The sequence below is a fragment of the Falco rusticolus genome, chromosome Z, assembly GCF_015220075.1.
Source record: "Falco rusticolus isolate bFalRus1 chromosome Z, bFalRus1.pri, whole genome shotgun sequence".
NCBI classification, from domain to species: Eukaryota; Metazoa; Chordata; class Aves; order Falconiformes; family Falconidae; genus Falco; species Falco rusticolus.
In genome coordinates, this window is record NC_051210.1 from 19841507 (window position 1) to 19856666 (window position 15160).

Sequence of the window (15160 nt, forward strand, 5' to 3'; positions counted from 1 at the left end):
TTGAAGTTATAGGTACACAAATTGCTTAACATTTTAATTCTGCTTTTGCTGTAAAAGGGGTTTGGTAGATTCTCATACATGAGTTTTTCTCTGTGAGGGAACTCCTCTGAAATCATACTTTATTAGTATGAGGTGGTACAAAACCAAATGAAGAAAATACCAAGATCAGATGGCATACGCCTAAGATTTTTAAAGGCACTCAGGGGTGAAATAGTCGAAATGGGAACTGTGGTGTGAAATTGTTTAAAACTATTTTGATAGCTTTTGAGATGTGAGATTGCAAATATGTTTCCAATTTTAAAGTGAATTTGAGGGAGGTTGAAAGAGGAGTATAGACCATTAAGTCAGTACTGGTCAGCTCAGTTGAAACTACCGTAATACTTTTTTAAAAAGAAACTAGAAGGTATTTAACAGCATGAATGTCACCAAACACTGCAGGAAACAGTGCAGCTGGCTAAGAGGAAACACAGAAGAAACAGTGTGGCTGGCTAGCCAGGAAATTCCTGCGTTCAGAAAAAAAATGTTAAAATATAGGAGAAAAGAGTGACTTTTTTCTGGTCGGTTTCACAATAGAAAGAGGTCACAAGTGAAGTTCCATGGGACATATACTGGGATCCATGCTTCTCACAATATATGTGAACATATGAATATCCTGGAAAAGTAGTCAATAGTTATATGGTATATTTGCTGATCTTACTAAGTTATTAAAGGTATTAAATGTGATTTGCCTGAATGACCAGTTATTAAAATGGCAGATGAAATTCAGTGAAGATAAATGGAAACTGATCTATATGAAAAACAATTTTTATTTCATGTTTCACTTGCCTTGATATTTAGCTGTTAAATATTTCTATAAAAATCCCAGTCCTGTGCTTATGAGGTCACAAAAATGCAAGTATGCAGTTAACAGTTACTTGGAAAGCAATAGAGAAAGTAAGTTAATATCATTTTATCGGTTCATAGATGTGTGGTAGGCTATGATATTTAACTTTTCAAATACCGTGACCAGTTCTGATGCCCATCTGTAAAATAAATAAATAAATAAATAAATAAATAAATAAATAAATAAATAAATAAAGGATGTAATTAAACTGGAAAAGCTTGAAACAATGAATGACAAAAGTAAACAAGTGGCAGGATTAGATTCTGTCTGAGGAGTGGCAGCAGGCAATGATTCTGCTCAAAAGAGAGGTGAAAGGGAAATACAATAGAGACTGTTAATGATTGGCATCACGTGTGCAGTAGTATGGAAAATCAAAGCTAGCTGTTTCCAAGCTCAAAACCTACAAAAAAGCAATGTGGGGAAAATGTGTGGAATTCTTTCACTTAATACATTGCATATGCTGAAAGTTTATGGGACTCAACAGAGACTGTGAGAAGCAAAGCAAAAATAGTTATTGAGGGCTACTACATGAAATGATCCCATTTTTGGCTCAACCATGACCCATCGGTGTCATGAAGATGGATTTCTACATGCACATTTTTTTATTATTGTATGCCATTTACATAAGCTGAAACCCTTTGTTAGGAAATTCCGGTTTTGTGATGTTTACTCTGTATTTTAAAAACACACTGGTATTAGTCCAAACAAACTGACAAAACTATCAAGCATTAATATGGAAAGCACAACAAAAAAAGAAGTCTTAAGACAGGTAAGGGAGGTATTCTGAATGTTATGTCATGATTAAACATTCACCTATGTATTGGTTCATTAACCTGTTGCATTGATACTGGTACTGAGGTTTAAATAGGCAATATGTAGTAATTAAGAAGAATGATGGCAAGCAGAGACATGTGCTTTAGAAAATAAAATGTTCCCTAATTAACATAACTTACAATCTATTGATTATCACAAATTATGTTTCTTTAAAGTAAGTGTGTGTGTGTTATTTCCTTAATTTTATCAGTCAAATAAATATACTGTACTGATAAATGCAGTTGCATTATAAGCTGTGAATGGAAACCATCTGAATTATCAGAATGAGGAACTTACAGTGAGACCCACCTTGACTGGACAAACTCCCTTTGAATTGCCTGCATTTGAATAACTAGAGAGTTTTTATATGCTTACACCAAACTGACAGCAGTTGGGCATATGGCAGATCTCTATTATTTATAGTGAAAACTTTCTTTAGACACTTTATTTTGTTAGTTATTCACAAATAAAATGAAACTTACCAGAAGAATGGAATTTAAAACTTTTGCAACTAGTTTTGAATGGCTAAACCTGGTAAGATTTTAAAATCAACCAAATTCTATATGTAATGTGGGATGTAGCAGGATTTATTTGATTTGGCCTAGTATTTGTTTCCATTTATTGAGATTTTGCAATAATTAATAGGTTGTGCAAAAATAGTTATAAGATTTTTTATAGAGAGAAGAATACTGACTATTCTTGTGCATATCATACAAGAATCTTGAGTAGGTATTGCTGAAATAAGACAATACATTTTGTTCTAAAACTGCTTTTCATTTTTCTATTCTTAGAAAAAATGCTTGCTTCTTTTCCAGTTCTTCTGTAAGGCTATCTGCTTTCATATTGCTAACAGAGGCCTCTGGTTTGTTCATTCCACTGTTTTCAAACTACAGTTGTCATCTGTGACATTATAAAAATAACTTGATTCATCTGTTGGGAATTTTTTGACTGTTGATCATACGCCTTGTTCTTTTCTTTGAGAAGCATATATTACCGATTGGTCTTGCGTTAACAGACTTAGTTTAATGTAGCTTGGACTGATTTTATCTTATGGAAAAGTAAATACTCTGTATTTCTGTGGAAAACCTAACTTAAGGCACTGTCTTTGCTGTAGACTATTTAAACAGACTTTTCTAAGAAAAAGTTAATTTAGAATATCTTGGGAATGGATGAGAAGTGTTTCCATATGCCTGGTTATGGCTTTGTTCCATTTGAACTAACAATATGATGTTTTGAATGGAATGAATTGAACTGAATGAAATCAACACTATATAACTAATCTGTTTCTAGTTTGCAAAATTTTTACTTTCTTGACAGTATACAGGATCTCAGCTCACTTTGAAACAAGATTCTAATGAAGATTTAAAATTTTTGCATCTTTTTTTATTGTAAGCAGAAAGGAGAGTAAACACAGAATGATAAAATGTAGAGCAGTAAAAGGGAGATCTTCATAAAAAGTAAAAATAAAAGAAAAAAAGTAGGAAAATTCTGTTTGTTTTGGAAAGATGCAGTCACAGATGAACTGAAGATGCTTTATAAGACCCATAGCTAAAAGAACTAAATCATGACATCGAGAAAAGTAGCAGGAAATGTTGCACAGAGTATTAGGCTCCCAGTATTTGAGGCCTGCAAACTGTGCGTTAATAAATGGTAAAATATAAAACATATATCACTCTGCATTCATACTCTAAAACTGCTCTATTTAGGGTAGCTATGTCCACACAGAATCCATGGACTGATAAAAATGCTGATTAGAAGGGATTTCTGGATAATCTTTCCCAGCTTCCCTTTGGAGGTGATCAACAAAAGCTTTGTCTTCATAACCTCTCTGATGGTGTCCACACTTTCTATGGATATCCTGGTGTAGTCCTGCACTGTGAAGAAATTTTACCACATGTACCACCTGATCTGCCCAGCTCGCACTTCAAGGCCACTGTTCTTAGTTTTAATTCCTTTTATATGGTCTGCTATTGCTGCAAAGAGTTTAGCTTTGCTATTTTTGCAACTGTACTTCAAGTATGGCCGTTAGCTTTAACTTTGCCAGACTAAAAACAACTCCACTCACTCAGCCTCTCCATGCCAGTCACGTGCTTTAGGCCCATTGTAGTCCTTTGCTGAGCATTCTGCAAAATTCGTCTTGCTCAGAGCAAAAGCATGTTGTTGGTGTCATAGTCAACTATCACCCTCAAGCCCTTTCAGCCTGGCTGCGCCTCAGCTAGTCAACCGCCATCAGCCATAGCTATTCCACCAAGATGCAGAGCTTGGCCCTTCTGCCTGTTATACTTTCCGAGGCTTCTTTCAGCACAATCCATAAATTTCCAAAGATCCTGCTGGCTTGAATTTTCACCATTCATTATGTCAGTCACTCCTCTCAACAAAACATCCACGAATTTGTCAGGTTTGCATTCTGTGTCATCATCCAGGTCCCTGAAGAACGAACATTAGAAGTGATCCCATGTGTCATCATGGAAGTCATTAAGGCTGGTGCAGCATGACTTGACATTGGTAAATCTGTGTGTATTGATCCTGGTCAGTGCCTTGTCCTCCATGTGTTTGGAATTGAATTCCAAATGAATGCCATCTGTGATCTTTCCAGTATCTAAGGTGAGGCTGCCTGGTTATAGAGTTCTCCTGATCTCCCTTTCTTCTTAAGGTGAATGTAATATTTGCCTTTTTCTGTTATTAAGGACCTTTCTTGATTACTGTGGGTTTAATAGATGATAGTAGCCTTATGCTCACCTCAGCCAGGTCCTTCAACACCTTCAGGTGAATTTGATCTAGTGTACTTAAGTCCAGCTTCTTTAAGTTGTCCCTAACTTGTTGATCTCCTATCTGCCTCTTTCTAAAACCAGGCTGATACATGCAGAAGTTAAAAAGTAGACTTTGCTTGCAAAGACTGAGGTGAAGCCAGCATTAAATAATTCAGGTTTTTCCATGTCTTCTGTCAGTAAATTGTCTCTCCCATTCAGTAGCACTTATTTTTACTGAACGTCCTTCTGATATTAGCATACTAGTAAGAACCCTTCTTGATACCTTTTATGTCCCTAAAATTTTAGTCCTAATCAGGGTTTGGTCTTCATGATTTTTATCCTTAAGGAGGAATAATGCTTTTATAGTCTTCCTTTATTTCTTGTCCTTGCTTTCACTTCCTGCATGATTTCTTCTGGCATTTCTTTAAGATGTTCTCTGCCTAGCTGTTCTGGCCTTTGGTTTAAATTCCCGTGTTTTCTGCATAAAGGGATGGTTTGCTCCTGAGCTACAACTGTTTTCTTTAAAAGTCAGCTGGCTGTTCTGGGTGCCCCTTTGAGGAGATTCCAAGGGGCTTAAGCCAGCAGTATTCTACAGTCCACAGTTTACCTTTTCAGCCTTTCTCCAAATCTCAGTCTGTTTTCTCCCAGTCACTGCAACACTAACTGCCATCTGTGATCACAGTCACAGCCATTTCTTCCTCACTAAGCAGCAGATTAAATAGAGTAATTCCTTGGCTGTCCTTTCTAGCATTTGCATTAGGAAATCGTAAACAGTGCCCTCTAGACACTTCTCAAGTGACTTTAAAAATTATGTTGCCTATTCAGCAGATGTCCAGGTGGTCAAAATCATCCATATGGACCAGTGGTTGTGCTCAGGGGATTCCTGTTGATTGTCTGTAGGCAGCCTCAGAGATGTCATTTTAGGTGGGCTGTAACAGAGCTCCATCACAACATCATCAGGGTTGCGCCCTCTTTGACCTAGACCTGGAGAATGTCTACAGACACCTCCTTGGTTTCACACCAGGTCTCTACTCATTCAAGGATCTCCTTTACAAAATGCACACCTCCTCTGCTTCTTCTTTACTGCCTGCGTTCCCTCAGCAGTCTTTAACCATGTACTTTGTGAAGACAACCAGTTCAGTTTACTATAAGCAGCAGCTCTGTGAAACTGAAGATAACAAGAAGTAATTGCCAAATGGCATGAAGACTTGTTCAATCTGGTTATCAGGAGAAAGCTCAGGACAGAAAAGCATTGGAATATGTCTCACAGTCTTCATCTTCAGAAGTCTTGAAGCATATAGTAATCTGACAGGAAAGATTTATGCACAGCTGTTCAAGCACAGAGGCAGGAGAGTGACCTAAATGATCTTTTTTATAAATGGGATATGAGGCTGGGAATGTAAATATTACTAACTTAGTAAGCAACTGGGAGCAAGTAACAAGTAAAGGGGAGAGAACCCAAAAGTAAATGTGAAAGTTATACTATTGATGTACTTGTCAGGTTTTAAGAGAGCCATGTTGTGCTCATTACTGCACATGTATTACCAAAGAGGCTACCTGACACAGAGGGATGACTCAAGCAGAAAATCTTTGGTTGTCAGATTTTATAAAATATATAAAAGTTGTAATCAGAACACTGTAGAAAAGCTTAAAAGAATGTGAAATTTGCAAACATTGAGCATTGCCTGTTTTGCTGAATGAACATTTGAGACCAAAAAAGTCTGTCATACAGGCAAGCACAGAACCCCTTTGAACACATTATCTGAATGTGCTTCTAATTCATTTGTGCTCAGCCCCTATGCATATGAGAGTAGATGGTCATCTGTGTGGACAAAATCATTATGAAGGGCAGAAGAAAATGAAATTGCTTGAGACTCAGTTACGACTTCCAGTTAAACTAGGTATATAGCAGAGTGAAAATACGTATGTCCTGCCACAGGTATAAAGAGAATTTGTTCTCACTTTCATTCTGCTTTTTGTTGACAGCATAATGCAAAAGAATTTACTTAAATGAAAATGAGACCACTTCTCCTCACCACTATTTTTTTGTTTTAGTCAACAGCACATGCTGTAATTAATGTCTGTTTGGCAACTTACTTGTAGGGTAATTCCTGAATTAAAGAAGAACCAGGACCATTGCTTCCTGGAAGGTTTTCAGTGAGGTGAGTGGGGAAAGGGCTAAGAACAAATAATATTTCTTTCTCATTAATTGAGATATATGAGAATTAGAAGTACATTCTGGATAAACCTCCTTCCACTGGCATGAAGCACAAACAGGTGGGAAGCTGATTTAGATTAGACATTCAACCTTAAGTTAACTGAAGCTACATAAGATGAATCCTTCTTTATTCAGGGAGATCACTGAAATAAGTTTTGACCAATATTCATGGTCACATCTAAAAATAGTTCAGTAATGTATGGCTATATTCACTGGGCATAAACAGTAAAGGTGATTTAGGAAAAACTAGATTTTACCAGGACTTCTGTAAGACATAGTGGAAAAAATAATTTATTGTAATTGTCCCATCATACTTGCTGTGATCAGAAACCACACTGATGCTAAAAGGAAGTTTACTTTAACCAGATAAACAGAAGATAGTAACTTTATGCTTCTTGTATCCATTAGATTCCAACAAATACTGCTAGCTTATCATCTCTGCTTTTCTGCACTAATATTTAATAGGTCTTCTTTCTAGAACTTACCCTAGCAACTAGTATATTTTTCTTCTAGGGGGACCGTACTGACAAAGCAGAGACACACAGATGTATTTATTCAGAACATGTAATTTATGAATATTTCTAAGCAAAAGGATGTCTTAAAATTTTTCAGAGCCCCATTAGTATGAAATGGGCATTGGTATAATGCTTGAGGGATAATATTTTAATTTTGATTGAAACAGGAAATGCAATTTAATGATGTCTCTAAGGACAGAAAGATTGGGGCTCCAGGCAGAAACAAAAAGAACATAGGCAGTTTCAAATGCATGAACTGCAGAGGTAATACATTCTGTTCTTGTGCCCTCTGGGCTCATGTCTTTGATAAAAGTGTACTTATTACATAGATATAGAAGGATAAAGACTATAGTCATCACCTGCTGGTCTCCTGCTGTGTCTTCATGTACAGCTTTGTCTTCATAGAAACATTTTTTTTTTACCGGAGGGATGTGTGGGATGGTGGTGGTGGTGTCATTACTATTACTATTACTATTATTATTATTATTATTATTATTATTATTATTATTTTATATTATTTTTATATTATTTTTATATTATTTTTATATTATTTTTATATTATTATATTAATATTGTTTTTGTTGTAATTGTCATTTTAACTATTAGGGATTTAAATATAATGCTTTTTTAAACTACTATTTATTCTGATATCTGGAATCTCCTTTAATGTTCTGGTACAAATATATTGAAAGTGTTTTATTTTGCTGAAATCTTAGGTTCTCAGGTACAAAGATCACTTACATCAGCTAATGTGAGTGGCCAGTTTTATTCACATGAAGTCTTGTCTGTTATTTTTGCTTTGGTATAAATCAGAGCTCAGATTTTTTTTTATTAGTAGTATTTTTAAATTTTTTTTTTGCATTTATCCATTTTTCATTTTATTTTCTCTTTTAAACCAAAATAAGTTTTACTTGCTCAACCATTTTGAATCATCTACTTCCCTATTAAAAGCTGGCCACCAAGATAATATCATGCCAGTTTTTGTTACACTGCTATTTAATCTTTTTATATAAATGTATATTTAAACGAACATATTTTGTGCTGGAGTAGATGTTGCAAAAAAGTACAACTGTGATGTTTGAAATTTTTAGATAACATATTGTTTGGAGCCACAAAGATTGCAGACACAGAACTTGCATGTTTAGATACTTTTGGGTTTAGTTTTGATTGAAGCAGTTTTGATGTTTATCTTCATTGTCGTCTTGCCAAGGGCAATTCATTTTGTTTAATATCTTGCTGAAGAATGGAATGACAACAAGTATTGGAATCAAGTATTAGACATGGTACACACCGCAGAAAGGAGTATTCCTCAGGCAACATTAATGAATCAATAATATTGTAGAGTGCAAAATTTAGGGTGACTTTCCTTTAGAATATATAAGAAATTTTTTTTTGTCCATTTCCGATATCCAATCTAGGAATGCTGCTAAGGTTGTTTATTAAGTCTTCATGAGACTGCAGTTCCAGAAATAAATACTTCTCAGCGAGTGCTTGTATATAAATCATGATCAGCTGAAGACAGAATATGTTCAATATCAGTTAGAGTTGAGAGTCTTATTATAACTGTGAAGCACTGAATCCCTTGGTAATTAGTCCTTGGAATCCATAATAGTTATTTCTTTGGTAAGAATGCTTTTTGGAGGAATGGGGTTAGTGAGCTAATGACATATGCAAATCACTCAGACATTTTTTAGCACTGCACAAGCACTGTTAAATTATTGTAAGTGCCAAATGAAATGAACATATGATATTTATTTTTTGAACAGATAAAGAAAATTTCACTTCCAGTGTAAATGAAAAAATGCTAGGTCTTGTGTAGGTACTGAAACATCCTTTAAAGCCAGCACAGAGACTGACAAGTTATTTGCTTGACAGGCCTTTAATCAAGTTATTTTTCCCCGGATCAGTGTTCTGCTGCTTGGAAGTCTGTGCTATTATCTACTAGTGAATAGCTATGTTACCAGGCCCCTAAATTACTGGATGCCTTAGGATCCAATGGAAAGAATAGTGTCTGCTGAGTTTAGAGTTCCTTAGAAGATCACACACCTCTGCCTTTTTTTTTCACCACAGACTTTCACAACCCTAGTTTCTAAACTGTGGGCAGAGGTCTCCCCTGAGCCTTCAATAAGCCCAGGAGAATAATGGCAGCTGACTCTCAAAGTAACAGCACATTCTCTTAGATCCTTCATTAAAACTACCATTGATTTGTGTCTTCCCAAAATAAAAGTTACTTTGGATCTTCTGAGAAGTAGCTGCAAAGCATCTGGTTTACTGCAAGTGCACTAGTTTTCATATTGCTCTTTGTAAGGAATGATCCTCTGGAGTACCTGCCTCATACAATATTGGTATCACTACAGGAATGTCACTACTACTCATTTCATCTCCTGCAGAGACAATATGGGTGATTCTGGCCAGATATTCAAAGAATGTTCTGATTATGTTAAAAATATAAAAGAAGAAAGAACAAAAAAAAAAATAGAAAACCAGAGAGACTCTATATGGACAAATATTGTTCTTTTAACAATTAAACATGACTAACATAATTCCTGAAGCATCTGGACTAAAACCAGAAACTGAATGTGTTTCCAAGCATCATAGTTTCATGCATTTTAAAGGTAAAGAATCGGTCCAGAAAGTGTAACTTTCTGATATCTGGCAATTACAAATACAGAAAGGACATGTCTTAAAAAGGACTTTCAGTAACTTTTCAGAGGCTAACAGAAATTCAAATCCACAATGAGATCTATTATTCCATATACAAAAGATTCCTGTGCCTCTAAATCCGTATCCAGTTTGTCCAGAACATGTTTTCCTATGTCTCACATACCAGAACTCAAGAACTTCAGAGAAACCCATAAATCATTTGGGACAAACAAAGCTTTAGGCAAAGGCAAATTATTTAACAACATTTCAGAATGATAAATATGAGGACATTATTGAAAATTACACACATAGTAACTAGGGTCTTCCATCGACATAGAAATAAACCTCTCTGGTGGAGTCCGAGGAATAATGTGTATCTTTATGGATGAATACAGGATATAGAAGGTGGCTGCTTCAAAATGAATTGACAGAAGCCAGAATACACAATGAGGTGTAATCTAATAGAAATACTCTACTCTGGAGAACGCCTTGTATAAGTGTGACAGTATATGAAGTCTAGGTACATATGGAGTTTTGATTGCTGCTATTTCCACTCCAAGGTCTCTCCCAATGGTTATGTACATTCTTACTACTCTTATATGTCTTTTCAGGCTGATTCCTTCATCGCATCTAAAGTCTCTAATTCCTTCCTTACTGTTTAATTCAGCTGACAGTTACCTGCCATTTAACATGTTCATTTAAGATGTATTCAATTCACATGCACACTATGCTAACATTCTTCTCTTAACAATTAAGGTGGTGTTATCCAGATTATTTGCCAAGGGTGGGCCCTGCAAGTACAACATACGGGTGGATGGAGTCTCTTGTCAGTGCCCAAACATTTTCCTGAAAACAGAGACACTTTCCTGAAGACGCCTTTCTTGTAAGGACTGGAGAGGTCCCAGAAGACTGGAGGTCAGCCAATGTGATGCCCATCTGCAGGAAGGGTTGGAAAGAGGATCCAGAGAAACTACAGGCCTGTCAGTCTGGCCTTGGTGCCAGGGAAGGTTCTAGAGCAGATCATCTTGAGTGCCATCATGCTGCACATGCAGGAAAACTAGCAGATAAGGCCCAGCCAGCAGGGGTTTATGAAGGGCAGGTCCTGCTTATTTAACCTGCTGTCCTTCTGTGACAAGGTGACCTGCTCACTGCATGAGGGAAAGGCTGTGGATGTTGTCTATGTGGACCTTTGTAAAGCCTTTGACACCATCTCCCACAGCATTCTCCTGGAGAAACGGGCTGCTCAGGGCCTGGGCAGATGTGCTTTATGCTTGATAAAAGGTTGGCTGGGTGGCTGAGCCCAAAGAGTAGTAGTAAAAGGGGTTACATCCAGCTGGCTGCCAGCCACAAGTGATGGTCCCAGTTCAGTGCTGGGGCGAGTTCTGTTTATTATCCTTATTGATGATCTAGACAAGGGGATCAAGTGCACCCTCAGTGAGTGCGTAGATGATATGTACTTGGGCAGGAGTGTTGACATGCCTGAGGGCAGGAGGCTCTGCAGAGGGACCTGGGCAGGCTGGAGCGATGGGCCCAGGCCAGTTGTGTGAGGTTCAGCAGGGCTCAGTGCCGGGTCCTGCCCTTGGGTCACACCAGCCCCACGCAGCGCTACAGGCTGGGGCAGAGCGGCTGGAAAGGGCCTGGTGGGAAAGGGCCTGGGGGTGCTGGGTGACGGCCGGCTGGGCAGGAGCCAGCAGTGTGCCCAGGGGGCCCAGGCGGCCAGCAGCACCCTGGCTGGTGTCCCCAGCAGTGTGGCCAGCAGGACCAGGGCAGTGACCGTCCCCCTGCACTGGGCACTGCTGAGGCCGCCCCTCGAACCCTGTGTTCAGGTCTGGGCCCCTCTCTGCAAGAGGGACATTGAGGGGCTGCAGCGTGTCCAGAGACGGGCAGCGGGGCTGGGGAAGGGGCTGGGGCACAGGGCTGATGAGGAGCGGCTGAGGGGACTGGCAGTGTTTAGCCTGGAGAGAAGGAGGCCGAGGGGAGACCTTATCGCTCTCTGTAACTCCCTGTCAGGAGGCTGTAGGCAAGTGAGGGTTGGTCTGTTCTCCCAGGTAACAAGCAACTAGAAAAAGAGGGAATGGCCTCAACTTGCTCCAGGGGACGTTTAGATTGAATACTCAGAAAATATTTCTTCACTGAAAGATTGTTGAAGCATTGGAACAGGCTGCCCAGGGAGGTGGTGGAATCACCATCCCTGGAGGTATTTAAAAAATGCACAGGTTAACTGCTTAATGCGATGGTTGAGTGATGAACTTGGCAGTCCTGGATTAACAGTTGGGCCTGATGATATCAAAGGTCTTTTCCAACCTAAATGATTCTATGATTCTATGATTCTAACTAAAGAGATAGTATTTCTTGCAAAGAATATACGCAACTTCTATGGCTATGTCCAGGATGTAGAAAACTTTGTTTCAACATTTTTCCTTGCCTTCTGAGAAAACTGACCAGGCAGCAGGGATTTTTTTTATTATTATTTTATTAATTTTTTATTATTATTATTTCTTAGGAGGTGGAACATCTTTGAGACAGCTCACTTTGTACAAAACAAATCTTTTTGAAAGAAGAAGAGACCAATTGAGAGTAATTTCCTGCCCAGCAACACCTGCTCCAGGAGGCAGAATTTTATATTAAACAGTTCTTTGGGTGTCTTTAGTGCGTTAAATTTTGGTTACATTTTTTAAATCGTCCTTATTTATGTCGCAGTAGTTCACTGTCCTGAAGAAAGGTCTGCTTATAAAACATATGTGTATCATACAAACCTGCAATGAGCTGGGTATTATAAGCACCTGGCAGTAGAATAACCTGACTGTCCAGAATATGGGAGTCTCAAAGAATACATGCAAATAACTCTTACGTCTCTGCTTCCCTTGGTCCAACTTCCCTTATTGAAATAAGTACTCTAAGGGGTAATTACAAAGGCTCAGTGCTATCATTAAGCAGTCACAGAATAAAGTATGACTTTTATTGTGGTTTGGAGTAACCTTGGTGAATGCATCATTTTGCTAACAGCCTTCATTTAGGGCAGACCTAAAAGAAAAAAATAAGTCTAAAATGAAGCCAAATATGAATTTTTTCATGGCTTCAAATACTCTGGATACAAAGGCTTTGACTCAATGCATGGAGGTGCTTATATAAATGGAAGAGCAATAACAGCATCCAGGAACAGAACAGGAAGATGACCTTAGGCAGCACTAATATATGGCCAAGTGGGAAAAGCAATTAAATTAATAAATTTAATTTAGAATGCTAATGAAGAGGTAAAACGGCAAGGCAAGCCTGTCTGCACAAACAGAACTTTTCTTGAATGTCAGTTCTACCAGAATAAAACCCTGAGGATATCATCATATTTATTTCTTTTTGAAAAGCTCTTTGAGACCCCAGTATTTGTTTACAGGCTTAGGTTCTTTTTCTAACTTAATAACTATTGCTTAGTTTAATTTGGCATTGAGTCTTAATATATACATCTGATTTCACAATGTATATACCATATAGGAACTAGACTGCTGGTTTCAGCTCAGTAGGACTAAATATATACTGAAGGCAAATACATTGAATTTTATTTAAGAAGGTGGTTGTGCCATTATTGTTTGGAAATAAATCAGTACTAATTTCTTTCTCATATTCAGCTTTCCTACAATGACAGGTGAATGCCAGATTTTATTATTATTGTGTTTATTATCTCTGTATTTTTACATGCCAAATGAGAGAAAGGAGTATCAGAAGAAGAGCAAACAGCATCACAGATTTTGTAAGACACTTGCCTAACCTGCAAAAAATCCCAACAACAGCATTTTAAACCATCCTGCAACACAGAAGATGGCTATTCAGGAAGTACTGATTCCATCTGTCTTAATTATAGAAATTTAAGTAAGATAAATTCTGCATCTTGAGTACCTATATATAAAAAGAGGATAAGGAAATACTGGGTCAAAGAAAAACTCTTCTGGCTTTAGCTCAGTTGTATTTATATCATTGAATGTTCCTTTACTTTATTCTTTAAAAAGTGCTCAATATTTTGTCACAGCTGTAAAAGTCATTTGACTTTGACTGTCCCAAAGGTGCACAAAAGCCTTCCAGCAATGTAGCACCACTAAGTAGCGTGTCACTCTGTATGCATCATCTTCAAGAAACCATATAAATTTGCATTCACAGGTAACAGTTTAAACATGACAGAACCCTCTGCTCTAATTTCTTGAATATCAGGCTTTTGATGTAAACAGAACAAATTCTCACACTTCCAGAGCTTGTTGTCAGACTACTGTCAAAATAACCTCATGCTACACGAAAATATTTGGAGACTAATTTTGTCAAGACTAATTTCATTAAGTCATATTAGAATGCGGATTAAAATACCAAAATCCTTCTCTGGTGTAGGTTTTGACAAGTGTAAAGTACGTAATTGTTGCTGTCAGTTATTTTGCGAATTCACTTTATTGTAAGAACCCAGAATTTTTGCATATTTACAAATTACCCACCAAGAAAATAATTCTTTTCCTCCATTCTTTTTTATTCTATTTAATCATTCCTTGTAAGGAAAAGCCTTCTATTTTTCCAGGTCCTGTTGGGTAAAAGATGTCTCCAACGTAATAAAATTTGAGCCATGGGTTATTGCTGAACTTTATCTAGTGAAAAGCTTTTAATCAGGAATGAATTTTGCTCAGCTTATCAAGATAACAGCTTCATGCTAGCTGCAGTTACACGTGTACTATACCTACCACATATGAGTCAAGCTGGGAATTTAATTTGCAGCCTATGTAGAAACGACTTCTTGCCTGTCTGTTCACTTGAATGAATGTTGGCTAACTTGTGAATCTGGTTTTGTCTCTGGAAGACTTTCAAAGTCACCCTCTGATTTTGCCTTTTTAAAAACTAATGTATCCTGGCAGTAATGCACATCTAGAAATCCATGCCTAGGTTGAATGTAAGAGTTTGCACCTCTGGATCAGTGACATTTCCACAGTCGTTGGGAGATTTGGAAGCAGAACTCACTCCACTATAGCTCCAAATAATGCACCATCCTGATGGCTGAAGAAATGCATATTCTATTTTGACAGATTATTACAAGTGCCTTCAACAGTGCTCAACAGCATAAATCCCAGATAGGTGTTTTTCTTGCTGGCTACACAAAGCAAAAGGACTGTAATCAAAATGGACTCATTGACCTGAATGTCAGTGATATTTTGATGTCAGTGGATACCAAAACATACTGCACCTATACTGAACAGAGTCGGTATGAAAAGACTACTACAGAGAAGAATCTGTACTACCTGTAAGCCACAGGCAGCTGTTAACAAAGAGCTCTAAAAGGTTCATGCATCTCTTGTCTCAGTCAAATGCGTGC